We start from the raw sequence: 18056 nt of genomic DNA on the forward strand, positions 1-18056 counted from the left end.
CATAGCAAATTAAAAATAGAAAAGAATACTAAACCCTAAATCATAAATCTTATATGCCGAAAGAAAAGAGCTCTTTCTAGATTTTCTGATTAGAAAATTTGGATAAGCTCGACAGTGACTTACTATCTTTGTTTTTTTGGTTCCGCTAGCGTCGTATGCAAATGATCAGGTATGTGTCCAGCACTGGCTGAGCGGACACTCTGGGCACACCTGCATGTGTCTGTGTGTGGCTTTCCACAGAAGGGTCTGAGAAAAAGCAACGTAGGGGGTGTTAGGGATGGCAGTGGCTTCTTGTGGCCAGAGTTCTGGGTGCCTGAAGGCTGGTGGTGGTGGAGGTGTACCCAGGCAGAAGGTGCCACTCAGCAGTAACCAGCTCCTGTAACTCTACGGCCTTCTCCAAAACCCAGTGTGACTCCAGGGCAGGGAATTTATTGCCTCTACTGCACTGACCAGGTACGCGTTGGTATAGGTCTAAGGGGCCTATGAAGCTGCATTGGTTTTATCAAGTGAAGAATAAAGAGCCACTATCAGCAAACTGGGGCCCTCCCAAGCCCCTCCACCCTGGGTATCCTCTCTAATCACGGGCTGCTGCCATACCTCCCATCCTATTCCCCAGCTACCCTTGGATGCATTGCCATTGGCTGGTCTCTCCTGAGCACATCGTGTCTCTGAACAGGCCATTGAATGAGGGAGTAGTAGGTGCCATGCTTCCACAGGTTGGAGGGCTTGTGTCAGAGTCAGTGGGGCTGGGGGGTGGGGTGGAGAGACAAGACGATCTGATTCTGCCCAGAGACATTCCTTTCTGAAGAGGGCAGCTGCCCAGACAGCACCCCTTTCTTCCCAACATCCCCAACCTTGCCCTCTGCTTTCTTAACCTTTCATTTCCTCCTCCTTCACCCCCTGCTGCCAACAGCCCAAATTCCACCTTAAATGTGTTAATTTAAAAAGTTAAAATTAATTCAGGTTTAACTAAAGAACTTTGGGCTTACCAGGCTGAGGGTAGACGAATTTTCCCAGCAGATGGCTCTGTACTAACCAACACAGGTGTGTGTCCTTAGCTGGAAAGCAGGGATTCACCTGGCTGGTCCCCAGACTGCCCCTCTTCTTGGGGGGTGAACTCCAAAAGGGATTTAGTACTTCTGTCAGCCCCCCTCCTCCCACCTCAGCCATCTGTTAGGGTGACTTCAGAGACCCCAGCAGCCTGGGCCCAGGCCCTACCTACCTCTATCTGTGTGACCCAATTTTCTGAGCTTCATGACCTCTTATAAAAGGCTCTGAGGGGCCTTCATCCAGGTGGTGGTGACTCTTTGCAGGGGCCAGAGGAAGGAATGAAGGTGTAGGGGTGGGAGAGAGCTTTGCCATGGGCCTTGCTGGAAGCCAAGTCCTGCCACTTTGAGCAGCTTCTGTCTAGAATCCCACCCTGGAAGCCCCACTCAACTTCCCAGAAAACAGGTGTGTGGCCCCAGTGTTCTCCTGACTGGGAGCCCTGAGGTTAGGGGCTATCCTTGCTTGTTTTTGAGGCCATCACTTTGCTCCGGGCAGTAAATACAGTTGGTGCCCAATAAATGTCTGTTGTGTGGAACTCTATACCCAGAATACCGGCCCTGTTCAGTCACGCAGCAGCCAGCCATGGACCTGGAGAGGGGTTTTGGGGTGGTGGTCTGGTGGGGTGTGTGTGGTCTCGCAGAGACCTCACGGGGTGGTGGTGGGGCAGTTGGGAATTGTCTTGCCAGGCTGGGCTAGGCCAGACACGGACCTCAACCTTAGCTTTACAGAAGGGCTGTGGCTTCTCACCCTGGGGCGGCAGCCATGCACCCAGAGGAGGAGGCGTCTGCAGTCTGTGCCCATCACCTGAGCCGCACCGGGTGGGGTGGATAACTATTATTGGGAGAGGTTAAAAAAAAAAAAAATCATTATCAAATAACTACAGCTTGAAAAAGTTGGCGGGCGGAACGGAAAACGCGGCCTGGATCACGCTGTGGCCGCTGCCGCTCCAGGCGCACCGCGCCGCGGTAGCCTAAAGTGGGAGGAAGCACATCTGTAACGCATTTATGTGATGTTCACCTTTGAGACCGTGCGGCTGGATGGAGGCGGTGAGTTCACGCGAAAGGAAAAACTCTTTAAGAGGCTTTCCTTAGGGGACCTGCCTGGCGCAGGCAGCCGCGAGCCCAGGCGGCGGGGAAGGGCGCCCCCTGCCTGGCGCGGGCGGAGCGGGGACTCTCGCCGGGGTGGGTGTGGAAGTGGGTCGGATGGGATGGGATGGGGAAGGGAGTGGGTGCCACCTCTCTGAGCCTCAGTTTCCCAGTCTATATAAGAGGTGGCTGGATTTTAAGGGCCCTTCCATTGGGAACATTCTACGAGTCCCTTCTGGTGTGATTCTGTGTCCCTGATGGAGGGAGAGGGACCAGCTCTTGGGTGGGAAAACTGCAGGAGGAAACCTCTTTATGTCCTGTTATTGTCAGCTCTGTCATTGCCTTCCCGGCCCTTTCTCTGCATTCCACAGTCAATGACAGCTTCTGGATAAGGGTTTGTCTCCTGAGCGAGGCCAGATCTACCTTCCTGGACAATCGGTGCTTAGTCCATGCAGAAGACTGCATGAGGCCCTGCTTCTATAGGAAGAGATGACCTTGCCCCTCCAACCTTCTCATTTCTAGTTGTTCCCACCTCTTAGGTCTTCAGCATGTCTCTCTCTCTCCCACCTTCCCTCTGGGGATTTCTTTGCCAGAGTGGTCAGCATGTGGTTCGGCCCTCCTCATTCCCTTTCCTCAGTCACTTTGAAGTTGGCCCAAGTTCCCTCACCAGAACATCCCAGGGGCTGATTTTGCCTCCAGAGCAAAAGCAGATTGCAGGCTGACTCAGGCTTCCAAAAGGCCTCTGAGCTCTTCAAAGTTTGAGTTTTAAAAAAGCTTTTAAAAGGTAGGCTGTGGAGGACTGGAGAGATGCAGGAGTGAAGTCCAGGGACTCCTCCCTGGGGACTCCCCTACACACACACACACACACACACACACACACACACACACACACACACAACCTGACTTGCCCAAGAACAGGGCAGAGCTGGAACACTCCCAAGGCCCAGAATTTCTACCCTTAATATTATGTCATTCCCAGCCTTTGCCCACCAGGAGACAGAAACCACTGGAAAGATACTATAAGGTGGAGCCAGAAACACAGACAGTCCTTTTGTGCAGATTGTGGTCAAGTAGTCACTTAAAAATGGTTAAGATGGCAAATTTTATGCTGTGTGTGATTTGCCATAAAGTTTTTTTGCAAAACAAAAAAGCAGATCCAGAATTTGAACTCAGGTCATTTGGCCCTAGAGCCTGTGCTCTTATCTCTGCACTCTATTGTATACCTAGAAGATGCTCAATAAATATTTATAGATGGAATAAATGGAAATAATGAATGAGTGACTTCAGAGGCTTTTACATATGCTAGTTTTCCTTCTACTCCCTGGTGCCTCACTGTCCTCATCTTACCCATGGCCCTGGGCACATGAGGTCCCCATGTGTGTCTTCATAGTGGTGGTTTGGGAAAACCCATCTTTGCATTTTCAGTTGTCTCTCTCTTTCCCTTGTTTCTCAGCCCTCCCTCAAGCACCTCCTGGGTAGCCCTGCCCTGCCTCGTTGTGGGGGCAGGCAGGCAGCTGAGGCACTGGGGACAGCCACCTGAGGCTCTCACGCCGGCTCCTCCTTCCTCAGGTGTTGCTTTTACATGTACGCCTCGTCTTCTCCATGACCATGATGCAAGGCAGCATCTGAGAGATTAATTGCTGACTTTTTTCCTAGATCTCAGGGTTCCAGTCTGGTGAGTTAGTAAGGCTGCTGGAATTCCATCTGGGCCATTCCCCTAAGTTTTGGTTGCACCTCAACTAAAGTTGAGGGATCCAAGGGTCTAGCTCTTGGAGTACCACCTGGCTGTGGGAATCCCATTTCTGGGTAACCAAATGAGACCATCTCTTTTCTATCTCCGGTCAGAGTTTAACCAACCTAGCCCTAGGCCGTACTCATCCCTGGTTCCTTTTGGAGAGTTTCTTCCAATTAAACCCAAGTCAGCTCTATCTCTCTGTTTGTTGCATCTGTTCTATACATGGCTCAGATGCTGCATAGCTGGGAGGAATTGGATGGAGTCCAGGGTTAGTTAGATCTGGATTGGCCTTGAACTCCTGGACTCTGAACAGCCTAACAATAATGGTGAAGGGTCTTGGGAGCTGGCTGGCCTACAGGCAATTGGTGATTAGGACTCCAGGCCCTGGCCCTCCTAGGGTGAGATACAGAGTAATGTTTGGGCAGGAGGCGGTCCCTCAGGTAGATGGATATCTGGGGGCAGGAGCAGATGAGGGGAAGAATGAGCAGACTGGCAGCACTGAATAAAGCTGAGGATGGGGCTCTGGTGTTTGTGAGGGGTGAGGATGGCCAGGTGTGAACGGGGCCCGAAACTGCCAAGGGTCCCGGGCAGGTTGTCAAGGGCAAGGTGGGACCCAGAGTGATGTGAACCCAGGGTTGGGCTATACCATAGAGCCCCCAGGAGGATGCAGGACACTTGGAACTAGGCCACAGGATCAGAAGGAGCTCACACCGCAGGCATCAGGAGGTCTTTACCTGAGGGGAAGGATGAGGCAGGGCCAGATTCTACAGCTGATTCTCTCATTTTGCATTACTTATGAATAACCTAGAGCTCCTAATTCAGGGACCAAAGCAAGCCCCTTAGCCCAGCAGACCCAGCCATCCCTCGGTTATCCATTTGGTGGGTTATTTATAGCTCTATGCCTATTTATCGCAGTCAGAGGGAGCTCAGGACAAGCCAGCTCACTTCCACTTGCGTAAATCAGCCCTCTGTGGAAGATGGAGCCTGACACTGGCAGGATAGCTGGACTTGACTTTGGCATTGACTGTGTGGGGCCTGCTTGTTGCATCTGGTCTAGACCCTGTGGTCATGCGGATGACTGAGGGCCCACCTGGGCTTGCTTTCCTCTGTCTCACTTTTCCCAAGAGGTTGGTTCTGACACCAACTGTCACTAAATGGTAAACAGCCCAGCACAAACCCCCTTAAGAAGCTTAAGATAAGAGATACTTCTGCGGGGAAGGAAGAAAAAACCTAACAGGAAGCCAAGTGGGTAAACCGTTACTGGCACTGATGTGAGGGGTTGTGTCTCTCTTTCCCAGGCAAGAGAGACTGTGCCTTTGGCTCCCAGGCTGGAGTGGTGGGGAGTCTCAGAGGGGAGATCTCTGTGCAACTGGGGGAGGGGTCTGGGGAGCAGAGTCACCGAGTCATGCAATTTCCTCCCATAATCCTCTGGGTCCTGCTGAGGTCCCTCTCTGTGGCTACATCTGAGGGGCCTCCTGAGGGGCAGGCAGTCAGAAGGCAAAGTGATCAGAAACAGAGACCTTGAGGTCAGACAGACCCACCGGGAAGTTGCTCAGTGCCCTTGGGAAGTTATTTGGCCCTCCTGAGTCTCCTGACCTTGCTGAATGTACCTCCTAAACTCTGCAGTGGGGATAAGAGTGCCCACATCATGGGGCTGTTGAGAGCATTTATCAAGATAATGCAGGTGAAGAGGTTAGCACAGTGCCTGCCATATTGTGAGCTCCCAATAAAGAACACCTGCTGTCCTTTTCAGAGGTGGCTGAGTAAGGCTGGGGGCCCGCAGACAGGCTTGGTTGGTACATTTTGCAGACCTGGAATCTGATGAGAAAAAATTTTCTTAACCATCCAGAGCTGGAACAGGTCACCCAGAGAAGAAGCCTCCCAACCCTAGCCTGACACCATCTTATTAGAGAGGAGGGCGGAGATGGAGGTATCTTAATCATAACTTGAGAAGTATAAATCAAGCACTTTTAATTCAACTCACCAACATTCATTAAGCAAGGAGTATGTGCGGAATGAGAGGTAAAAAAGATGGCGAAGCTGCTGAGGATGTATCCTCAACTGCTCATTGTCTAATGGGGAACTGGAAACGGGTGACTCTAATACAGGGTACACTGGGGGCATGGAGAGCAGAGGAGGACCATGTAGTCAGGTAGGAAAGTGGAAGAAAGGAAAGAAAAGGGCTCTAGGCCTTTGGAGATGACTAGGAGGAACCAGGGAGGAGAGAGCGTTTCAGGCACAGGAGGACAGTGTGAGGGGCTCAGAGGGGCGGGGAAGGAGGGAGAGGGGAAGAGGGTTCTCAGGGCCAGAGTCACCAAGTTGCCCTTCCCTGGAGGTGGAGAGCGTGAAGTGCAGGCTAGACCTGGACAGCTGTGCAAAGAGACTGGGGAAGGGGCTTCCAGGCCCACCTCTGTGCCCCTCTCCTTCCTCCCCCTCCCCCTGGAGTCAGCCCCATGCTGCCTTTCAGCCAGTGCCTCTTCTCTCCCCCAAACTGCAAAAGTGTGCACCACCACGTTAGAAGAAGTCCTTAGTGGGCTCTAGATTTCTCCCGACCTGTAAGGAGGGGGACGTGGAAGGATGAGTCAGGGCCACTCCCCGTAGCCGGAGAGTCTGACTTGCTGATTCCAAGGGCAGCAGGCGTCCCTCAGACTCTAGTGATGGCACCCACTCTTCTGTCCCCCCATTAAATTCCTTTGGTCATTCATTTATCTTCTCACCCACTGGCACTCACGCCTGAGCACCCTCGTACCCTGACACCCCCCAACACCTTTGCCTGGATGTCTCCAGTGTGTGCCCAACTCCCTAAGTCCTACATTCCACTCTTACTCTTTCTCCTCTTTCTCCTCTCAGGAAATATCGCCACCTCCACACCCTTGCTCAGGCCAGAAACCTGAGAATCCTTGACACGTTCTTCTCCCTCGCCTTCCACTCCCAATTTGACATCACATTGTGTAGGTTGCAGCTCCAAGTTATACTCTTGGTCCAACTACTCCTCACCATCTCCATGGCCACCATGTCTGCCTCAGCTGCTATTGTCCCTTGTGTGGGACACCTGTAGTGGCCACAGCACCTGTCCACCTTTTATCCATTTGCCATACGGTAGGCATAGAAGTTTTTAAAATTGTCAATCAGATCATGTTTTTTCCTGCCTGGAACTTTTTAACAGCTTTCTATGAGACTTAAGATGAAATCTGAATTCCTTGCCATAACCAATGATGTATCTACTGTGGTGTTTTATATCCTACCCCAGCAGACTGTGAACTCCCTGAGGGCAAAGACAGGGCCATTTCACTCCTTACTTCAAAATGCCTGACACATAATAGGCACTCAGTAAATATTTGTGGATCTAACTCTTTACTGATGTGCTCACTCACACACTCACTCACCTCATAGCTATTCACCCAGCCCCTCCTTGGCGCCAGGTCCCATACTGGTTTGAGGAAACCAAAGTGAATCAGAGGGCCGTCCTGGCCTACTGGCATTTCCAGGCTGTAGAGGGGAATGACACAGAGTACCCAGCCCAAGTTACAATTCTCTGAGCACCAGAATCACCCTTGCTTACCAGGCTGTGGCTGTCTGCCCTTTGTGAGGCAGACCAGTACTGGTTTAGGGTTAGAAATCCCGGATTGCTCCTTGGGGCTCCCATAGGGCATAGGGGAGAATCTCAACCCTCTGCCGTTGCCCTGGGCTGGACACATTGCAGAGTACTTCTTCACACATTTTCCCATAGGACCCTCATATAACTTACCCTACTGGGTGCTGTCAGTGCACTGATTACACAGGTGAAGAAGCCAAGGTTCAGAGAAGGCAAGAGATTTGTCTGAGGTCGCACAGATAATAATAACTGCAGGAGCCAGCATCTATTGAAAGTTTACTGTATTCCATGCCCAGATCTAATCATTCTACATGTATTTTTATACTGAATGCTCACATATTACCCTGTGAGGTAGGTAGTGTTATTTCTAAGTGCTTAGCTAGGAGGCTGTTTTTATACAAGGTTGGACACAGCTTCTCAGAGAGTCTTTTCTGATGATAAGATCCCCAGTGTCTGTTTTCCAGTGTATATTTCTAGAAAGCAGTGGTAATGTCTGATGGCCTTCTCTGAGGTCTGCTCTGTGAGAGGAGATGAGCAGGTACCATGGAGAGAAAATGGAAGCTGAGTTCTAGAGAGGTTCAGAGATTTAGGGAAACCAATAAATACAACTTCTTCCCCTCCAAACTTCAGAACCCAATTGACAGAGAGACTTGCAGGAGCTAGACCCTTTCTGCAGGCAGCTGATTGGAATGGAACATGCCTAGACAGGCATGGTCACTCTCTTCTCCCAAATCCACCAATCCGGTGAGTCCATCTTTTCCCTGGAAGGAAAGGAAGTGGGCAGGAACAGGAAGTGAAGAGGGGGCTCTCTCTACTCTCAATGAAACTTCAGGGGTGGGGAACAAGTGTTTCCCCAATATACGGAGTGTCCAACACTCAATAAATAGTAGCTATTATTATCCTATTTCCAGCTTTTCATAGACTCCCTTGACCCCCACATATATTATTATATTACATAATATATAATAATATTATTCCTAGCTATATTATTCCACCCATAATATTATTTCTAAAACCTCTTCCAGTTCTAATATGCTTGACTATGAGATGCTTATCTGAATGAGGTTTCTTACCTCTCTCCATCTGCATTTATGCTGAGCTACGTGCTAGAAAATGCCATTTTGATCTCAGTGAAATTTCTTAAGACATATTTGAAATTCATTTCCCTTTCTCTCACTTCAATTGCAGAAGGAATTAAGTCTCAACTAAGTTTCTCTTTGGTGGCCTGGCCACCACGGGGCTGGCTTTGAGATAGGTGCAGGCTTCACTTAGCACTGATATGATTAGAGAAAGTTCTCAAGGCCTCAGTTTCTTGGCCAGAGAATGGGGGGTCACAGTACTTACTCTTTCATTTTGCCATCTGCTATGGTCTGAATGTTTGTGCTCCCCCCCATCCCCCCAATTTATATATTGCATCCTCATCCCCAGTGTAATGATATTTGGAGGTAGGGCCTTTGGAGCCTTTGCCCACCCTCATGAATGGTATTGGTGCCCTTATAAGAGAGTTCCCAGAGAGCTTCCTTGCCCCTTGCACCATGCGAGGTCATATTGAGAAGAGGGCTGTGTATGAACCAGGAAGCAGCTTCTCGCCAACCACCGAATCTGCCGGCGCCTCTATCTTGGGCTTTCCAGCCTCCAGAACCATGATAAATGAATTTCTGTTGTTTATAAGCCAGTCTATGTTATTTTTGTTATAGCAGTCAGAATGGACTAAGATCTGATATGAGACACACACTAAATAATATCCACGGGTAGTGGACATGTTAGTCTGTCTGCCCTGCACCCTTTCCTTGCTTCTTCTAACAGAACTGGTTCTTCCGCCCATTTTGATTGGTCCAAGGGGTGGTCACATGATACTGTCTGGACCTATTATGAATCTTTCCTAGGACTTTAAAATCTATAGTGGAGAGAGCAAAACCCCTCTTGTGTTCCGTAGAAGTGAGTCTGAAGCTGCCAATGGCCACATCCCCTGACTCACGGAGCCAGGAGTCTGCAGTGGGAGTGAACCAGGCTGGCCCATTGAGAGAGGCAGAGGCAAGAGACAGAGCCTGAAGCATGCAGGCCCCTTCCCCCAGAAGACCAGCACCGCCCAGCCTGACCTTCATTTAGGCCACTGGAGTCAATAGATTTCCCATTTTTGCTTAAGCTTATTCCAGTTAGGTTTCTGTCACATGCATCCAAAAAGTCTTAATTACTATCCCCTTGGGAAGTTCTACTGGAATATAAGCACCATGAGAACAGGGACTTTGTGTTGTCTCCTGCTGTTACTTCAGCATCCATAATAGCGCTGAGCTTAAGGTAGGTGCCCAATAAATATTTGTTGAATGGATGGTTTCCATTTTTAGAGTGCCCCTATCAGACTAGAAGCCTAGGTCCTGAACGATACCACCTGCTTTGTTTCATCTCCTGCCTTTCCTCTTTTCTTCGATTTCTTCTTTCCTTCTACAGCTTGGCCCTCAGCTAGCATTCTAGCATGCAAAAATTAGGCCAGACCCAAGGTTTGTCTTCCCAGAGCATGGATTCTGGGTGGGCCAGTAAAATGGAATTCATGTGCCTACACAAGAAGTCAAATTGTAAATGCACCCTTGGGGCACAGACCCAACATGCTGGGGCTCAGAGAGGGAGAAAACTCAAAGTAAGCTTTTGGACAAGTCTCTTCTGCTCCATGGGCTGAGATCCCTGCCTCGTCGAGTTAGAGGGGCTTACAGTAAGAAGGGACTGGTGGGGCTCTGTCAGCTGAGAATATAAATTGGGGAAGCTCAGGTCTCAGGAGGAGGCTTTGTGTGTGTATGAGGGGGAGGTATACCCTCTTGGGGACCCTCAAACTGATCTGTCTAGAAGCCCTGACACTCCCATTATGATGGGGTCCCCCAGCCCTGGCTGTGAGGGAGTCCTCTCCTGGGGCTGCCCAGATTCTAGGTTTACCTGGGAGAGCAAGACCTCCAACTCAGAAAACTCAAGAGGCTAGAGATGAAGAAGAGAGGCCAGTGGCCAGCGCAGTCCCTCCTTGCCCCTTGGAAGCTCTGTGTGGATAGGGCCTCAGCTCTGTTCTGATCATTATAGCCTTGGCCACCCTCTTTGATTTATGAGCTGTAGGATTGTCAAATGGCGAAATAAAGGTTCCCAGCGTGCCCTGGGGGTTGCAGGAATTCATTTCACACTTGACTATTTTTTTTAACACCTACTAATATCCTTCACATTGGGCCCAGAGTTCTGGCAGCTCTGTTCTTACAAAACTTTCGGGGATGGGTCCTGCCTGGAATTCCTCCTGCAGTAGCCAGCTATAGGCATGCAGGCAGCTGGGTGAGATGGGGGGTGGGATTTGGGGTTTGGTGCCAGGAGCCAGAGTGGGGAGAGGGGTTAGATAGGGAGGTCAATTCGGTTTCCCTGAAAACAGCCCTAGGCTAGAAGGCAGAGAGCCTGGCTTCCTTATACTGCCTTTCTCTGAGACTCAGTTCAATCACCTGTAAAATGGGCATAATGAATCATGAAGTGAATGTTAATGCCTGGGACAGTGGCGAGCCCCTAACAAGGGCTAGATGTGAGCAGCTGAATCTGTCTCAAATCCCCCTGTGGAAACTGGAACATAGAGGCTGTTTTTCTGGCCAAGTTTTCTCTGCCCACTTGGCCAGAGTTTCCTTCCCTAGTGTTTCTGTTGAAATGTTACAATTCACAGAGATTTCCAAGGCCTGACTAGTCATTAAGCAGGACCTGTTTGATCCTTTCTGAGAACAGGACCCCAATCCTGCCTTTTCTCCCTGCTGTCATTTATTCACTCTCTGACATTGCGGGGGAGGGAGCAGAGCAAAGGAAAGCCCTGGTGGGGGCGGCTGAGCAAACTGCACAGACCCCCACTGGAGTCTGACCAGCTGCTCCCCATGGGCTATAACTCTGCCCCAGTTTAACTTCCAAAAACAATGCAGAGAACTTGGCCTCCCTGATAATAAGGGTGAGATATGTGTAAGTTGAGGGCTTAGGGGTGAGGGAAAGGCTGGGCAGAGGGAATAGCCGGGGAGAATGTTCGGGGGCTCTTTCTGTCTCCCACTCCATCAGCAGTGTCTCCTATGGCCCCCCAGCAGCCTAGCCTCTACAGGGGCTCAAAGGAAGGATCTAGAATGCCCATCCTTATCAGCTATAACTCTGCCCATCTTATAGGAAGCCAACAGATCCTATGTGGATGGGATCTTCCAACAGGTCCTATGTGGATGAGACAGATTCAGCTGCTCACATCTAGCCCTTGTTAGGGGCCCGCCACTGTCCTAGACTTTCCCAAGTCCCAACCAGAAAGCCTGCCACATGAAGACTGCTTGAATTCCTGCGATGTGTCCAAGTGACAGTCCCCACTTCCCTCCCTGATAGGAAATGACTGTCCTGACCAGCCATGTGGGATGACACCGAAGTCATGCCTGTGCTTGCCTCACCTATATCAGATAACCTCTAAGTGGTGAACATGAGGTTTTATCCTTCCTCTTCCTACACTTGACCAAGAGGCAAATGACCTGTGAATATTGTCCCGTAGAGCAGTGACATGCCAGGCCGGGCAGGTGTGTGAGTGGTCCTACCTGAGTGCAGGTGGGAAGGGAGTGCATCATTATAGGGAATTTAATAACAATAATAAAACTGACTCAGACTCGGCCTATTCATTATGATCACTGCATGCTGACAATTCTAAACCATGTCAATTGTAAGATTTCTCTAGACTGGGGCAGCTGGCACCCACCCTCCGCCTCTTGCTGTGACATGAGGGTGCAGGCTCCTGGACAGCTGCAGGTGACCCTTCAGCTTGTACTCAGTGCTGGCTCTACTTTCAGATTGATTTCTATCTCAACTGCACAAGGTCGAGATGGAAATGAACTTGGATGGGGTCAAGGGGCACAAAGAGGCCAAAGTGGCAGCTCAGGAGGCAAGGCCTTTCTCTTCTTATAACCCTCCAGGCACTTCTCCCACTGATGGGAGAGAGAGGCATAGGGGCCAAACCCTGCAAGAGTTTGGATTTTATTATAATCACAGCGAGAAGCTCTTGGAGGGTTCTAGGCAGAGGAGTCCATGATCTGACTTATGTTTGGGAAGAATGGGATGATTCAGGATGCTGGATACAGGGACGGGCTCCAGTGAGACTTGAGAACATTGTTCTTTCCTTCTAACTACAAGGCTTTTTCAATGTCTGCTGTGTGCCATGCTCTGGGCCAGCTCCAGGGAAGGTATCAGCACGAGTGAAGCACACAGGCCCCTGCCCTCAGGGTGTGCACAGCATGGAGGGGGAAGCAGACATTAATTCAATAATCTCACCAACAGTGACACACTGACGAGTGCTGGAAAGAGACATGTAAGATTCCCGGGGCATCAGGGAAGTCTTCCTTGAAGGATGGGTTTCAGCAGAGATCTTAAGACAGAGTGAGCTAATTAACTAGGTAAAAGAAAAGCAGGGTGGGTAGGTTGTCCAGAGGCTTGGAGGTGAGAGGTGACAGGGGAACTTGGAGAACCTTAAATAAGGCCACTGTTGTCAGGAGTGAGGGGACCATGGTGACAATGAGCTGGTGAGGTCTTGGTAGGGCAAGGCTTCCAGGAAGAAGTCACACCAGGCCAGGTTTAGGAGTTCTGTCTTTAGTCTGGGAAAGTATTGAAAGGCTTTCAGTCAAAGAAAGGGGTCCTGAATGGAATTGTGTTTTTAGTCTCTTGTTTTTTATTTTAAGATATAATTGACATATAACATTATATTGGTTTCAGGTGTACAGCATAATGATTCAATATTTGTATATATTGCAAAATGATCATCACTAAGTCTAGTTAACATCCGCTACCACAGTTATAAATTTTTTTCCTCATGTTGAAAACTTTTAAGATCTACTCTCTTAGCATCTTTCAAATATACACTACAGTATTGTTAACTATAGTCACTACACTGTACATTACATCCCCAGGATTTATTTATTTTATAGCTGGGAATTTATATTTTTTAACCCCCATCTCTCACTCTGCCGCCCCCCCCATGGAGTCGTGATTTACGACATGATATAAATGACTCAAGAAAGCCGAAGCCAGAGGACCCAGCATGGGCCAGGCCAGGCCTAGATAACCCACAAGGAGTCACTGACTGGGGTAAGTAAGAAGCCAGACTGTCAGGCTCCAAGCAGCACAGCCGTGACGGCTGTGGGAAAGGTATGGCCTGGGGTGGCATGTGGTCTGTCCAGCAGGGTCCATGCCCACAGTTCCCATTGGGCACCAGGGTACGGCCCAGCCCTCTGGCATGAAGGCGCCAAGAAATGTGACTTGTTCCTTTTACATGCAAGGTGACCACAGCCTTGGTCTTGATAAGTAGATTATGTTGATTCAGGGCCTTGGACTTCAAGTCATAAAACCACAGTCTGGCTCAGGATATTTCACTGGGGAATAAAAGAGATAACTGGTCAAAATGCAGCTGCAAATCTCCCTGGTCTTAATCACGGGAAACTCTGTCAAGTTGGTGCTGGGTTTGCCTGACCTGAGAGAATGCCGGTTTTTTTCTGCTTGACTTGTTGGGTGCAAGCACCTTAGTATTCAGAGAGCCCCCTGGGGGCAGGAACTCAGGCTGGGTGGGGCTCTGGGAGGATTGTTGCTGATGTGTGTGTGTTTTAAATAACTGCTTTATTGAGACATAATGCACATACCATGCAACCCACCAGTTTAAGGTGTACAGTTTAATGGTCTTTAGTATTTTCACAGAGTTGTGCAACCATCACCACAATTTTAGAACATTTTCATCAGTCTTAAAGAGAAACCCCATACCCATTAGCAGTCGCTCCCAGTTTACTCCCCCGTCTCAGCCCCTGGCAACCACTAATTTACTTTCTGTCTTTATAAATTTCCTTATTCTGGACATTTCATAAATAGAATCATACAATATGTAGTCCTTTGAGACTGGCTTCTTGTACCGAGCATAATGTTTTCAAAGGTTCATACATATTGTAGTATGTGTCAGTAAGACATTTCTTTTTATTGTAGAATCATATTCCATTGTATGGATAGACCACATCCTTTTTATCCATTTATCACTCGACGGACATTGGACTGTTTCCACTTTTTGGCATGAATAATGCTGCTATGAACATTTGCGTATATGCCTTTGTGTGAACATATGCTTTTATTTTTCTTGGGTACATACCTAGGAGTGGAATTGCTGGGTCATATGGTAACTCTATGTTTAACCTTTTGAGAAAAGGCTGTTTTCCAAAGCAGCTGAACCGTTTTACATTCCTCCAGCAGCATATGAGGGTTCCAATTTCCCTATATCTTCACCAACACTTCTTATTGTCTATTCTTTTTGTTATAGTCATCCAGTTGGGTATGAAGTAACATCTCACTGTGGTTTTGATTTTCATTTTCCTGGTGCCAAATGATGTTGAACATCTTTTCATGTGCTTATTGGTAATTTATAAATTTTTTTTTGGAGAAATGTCTCTTTAGACCCTTTGTTCATTTTAAAATTGGGTTATTTGTCTTTTTATTATTGAGTTGTAAGGGTGCTTTATATATTCTAGATACAGGTCCCTTATCAGGTATATGATTTGCAATATATTTGCAATATATTGTTTTGATCCTTGGAGATCATCTTCTATTGGGTGGATATCTTGTTTTTTTCCCCCCTTACAGTGGAATTTCAATTAATAAATGTAGAAGGAATTGATAGACTTGAAAACCACCATTTGGCAAATTCCACAGTAATAATCGTCTCAGGTAAGAATCATTAATGGATGTTAAAATTGGTGGGCAAAAAGTATACGAGAAACAGAATATTTACAGTCTTAAAGAATTCTCCCCACAGAATACTTACAAAGGGAAAAGTAGCACCTTTACACTGGAGAAACTTGGCAGGCAATGTCTCCATCGATATTAATAGTCAAAATTAATATCGACAATATTGAGAAAAACTGAAATCATGTGCCTTCTGGTATGGTGCCCTGAGAAAGCTACAACTGCACTTTTATAGTTTTCTTACCCGAAATGTGTACCCTGAATTTACTGGTGAGGAAACATCAGACAAAGCTAAGTGGAGATGTGTTTCAGAAAACACCTGCCCAGTACTGTTCGGAAGTGTCAGGGTCACGAAAGACAAAGATGGAACTGTTCTAGGTTAAAGAAGCCTAAACATTCATGACAACCAAAAGCAAGGTGATCTTAGATTGAATCCTGGACCAGAAAAAGGACATTAGTGGGACCACCTGGGAAATTCAAGTAAGGTTTATAGGTTATGTAAGAGTACTTTTTGGCTTTAATCATTGTACTGTGTAAGATGTTAATATTTAGAGAATCTGGACAAAGCGTATATGGGAATTCTTTGTACTATTTTTGCAACTTTTTGAGAAGTCTGAAATTATTTCGAAAGGAAAAGTTAACAACAACAACAAAATCCTGCTTTCAAAGCTCCTTTAGTTTCTTATTGCTTAAGGAAGGAGACCCAATTCCTTAGCCAGATCGTCACCAAACTTGATGATCCTGCTCCAGCCCACCTGGAGCAGAGGTCTGTAGCTCTGGAGCAGACAAGGTGAGGCTGCCTGTTATCCTGAAGGCAGTGGGGGCCCTGGAAGGGTTTCAGCTTGGAAGGGCCATAGTCAAGTCAATTGCATCTTGGTGGGTGGATTTGATTGGACATAGAGAAGCCAGTTGAGAAATAACTTGCAATATTCTGAGAGAGAGAATAAAGACAGAGGAAGGGACAGAGTCTGGAAATGTTTGGGAGGTGACATCAGTAGGACTTGGTAATGGGATATGGTAGAAGAAAGGGGAAGCAAGAGTGACTTTAAAGTCACTGTCACTGGGTGACTGAAGCCGAGAGAGTAAATCATCCATTTGGGTGGTTGCCCAATGTGCAGGGTATTTCATATTTGTTCCTTTGGATGTATTCTCCATACTTCTTCACCAGCTCTGTGCCTGGAAGGCCGACCTATATGGGTTGCATCATCTGGGCTCTTGTTGTCTTCTAGTTATGTTCAGCCCACAAGAGACCAGCAGGAGATTAGAGGACAGGCAGAGAGAGGTTGTGGTATCTCTCCAGTGCCTACTCTTCCAAGTTTGGCAGTGGCTGCATTCATCCTCCTAAGGCAGCCATGAGTTAAACAGCCCTCTCCTGTGCTACTGCTCTTGCTGGCCTCTCCATGTCTTTTCATGCCTGAAGAGGAGGATGTGACAGCTAATCTGTAGGTGCCTCACCATCCTTTGTATGATTCTCTTACCTCTCCCCTTTGTAATTATAGTCTCCTTATTAAATTTCATCAATTACCCCTTTGAGTGCGAGATCTGTTGCTTACCAGGTCCCTAACTAATACACCAGTTAACAAAAATGCCTTCTCTGGATTATGTCATTATTGTTGTTATTCATCTAACACTTTAAATGGTTAGTCTTTGAGGGAAGAGTGATTGTTGCTATCTGGCTTTACTCCACCATCTTAAATGGAGTTCCTCTGTCTCTGTAAGAGAGTGGTCCCTAGTGGCGCTGTCTGTACTATGTGATCTTTGCCCCTGGTCTCAGTTGATTAGAGTGGGCACTTGACCAGGCCAACAGGGCTCATCCCTAGGATATTTCGGCATGAAGAGGTGTGGTTCTTAGTTGTGCTAATGAGCCTTAGACCCATAGCTACAGATAAATGCCCCAAGTCCTTCTGTTACCTAGACTAGTTCAAGTTGGTTTTCCATCACCGAGAGCCTAAAGCATATGATGAATGCATTTATTCACCACAATGGTGGTGCCATTCACTGAGGTCCTAGTACAAATGGAGCTCCATACTGTATGTGTCTGTCTCTGTGGGGTTATATTCTGGAGTCTAAAGTCTCTCTGGCTGGGCGCTGAGATTTAGAAGTTATCTGATGTAGTAGGGCGGGGGCCCCCAACCCCTGGGCAAAGGACTACTAGGAACCGGGCCACACAGCAGGAGGTGAGCAGCAGGTGAGCTAACAAACTGGTCCCTGATGCCAAAAAGTTTGGCAACCGATATAGTAGAGAATTGAAGCCATTGAGGTAGGTGAGTTCTGAAAAGGGACGAAACTTATTATCAAGAGCCAATCTTTCAGGTACACACTCCCTAGGGCATTTGTTGCATTTGTTGCAGAAGATGCAACAGCAGAAGTTCTCAGCCCTCATTGCATGTTAGAATGATCATTTTAGTTTAATAAAATACTGATGCCCGAGCCCCACCTCAGACCAGTTAAATCGGTCTCCTTGGAGGTGGGGCCTGGGCATCAGTATTTTATCAAACTTCCCAGATGATTCTAATGCGTAGCCAATTGTGTAGAGAAATCAGCTGCGCCTGCTGGTCTTAAGGGTGTGTGTGGATCTGATTCGGGGTCGGCACTGCAGGGGTTGGGTGGGCACAGAGAAGATACAGAAGGAACATCCTTTGCACTCGAGGATCTAGTGCAGGTGAGGAGGCTGCCAAGCCTGAAACAGTAATTAGAGAACAATGCAAGGAAGGCAGCCTGTAATTAACTGTTACACTACACGCTGCCCACTCTCACTGCTTTTGAAGTTCCAGGAACAGGGAGGCTGAGGGGATCAGAGAACCCAGTGACTAACAATCCCATACAGTGTGCTGTGCCTAGCGCTTACCATATGTTTCTGGTC

At 48.0% G+C, this 18056-nt stretch overlaps 1 long non-coding RNA gene across 1 annotated transcript in view; it reads left to right on the plus strand.

Annotated features, from left to right (window-relative positions):
• The first annotated feature begins 2023 nt into the window (after positions 1-2023).
• LOC120591621 (uncharacterized) overlaps positions 2024-18056 on the plus strand; it is a 51682-nt gene continuing 35649 nt past the window's right edge. Inside the window, exon 1 of the long non-coding RNA XR_005649930.1 lies at positions 2024-2093. This is a non-coding gene — a long non-coding RNA (uncharacterized LOC120591621). The remainder of the gene's footprint in view (positions 2094-18056) is intronic.

Source organism: Pteropus medius, unplaced genomic scaffold, assembly GCF_902729225.1.
Source record: "Pteropus medius unplaced genomic scaffold, Ma_sr-lr_union100, whole genome shotgun sequence".
Lineage (NCBI taxonomy): Eukaryota > Metazoa > Chordata > Mammalia > Chiroptera > Pteropodidae > Pteropus > Pteropus medius.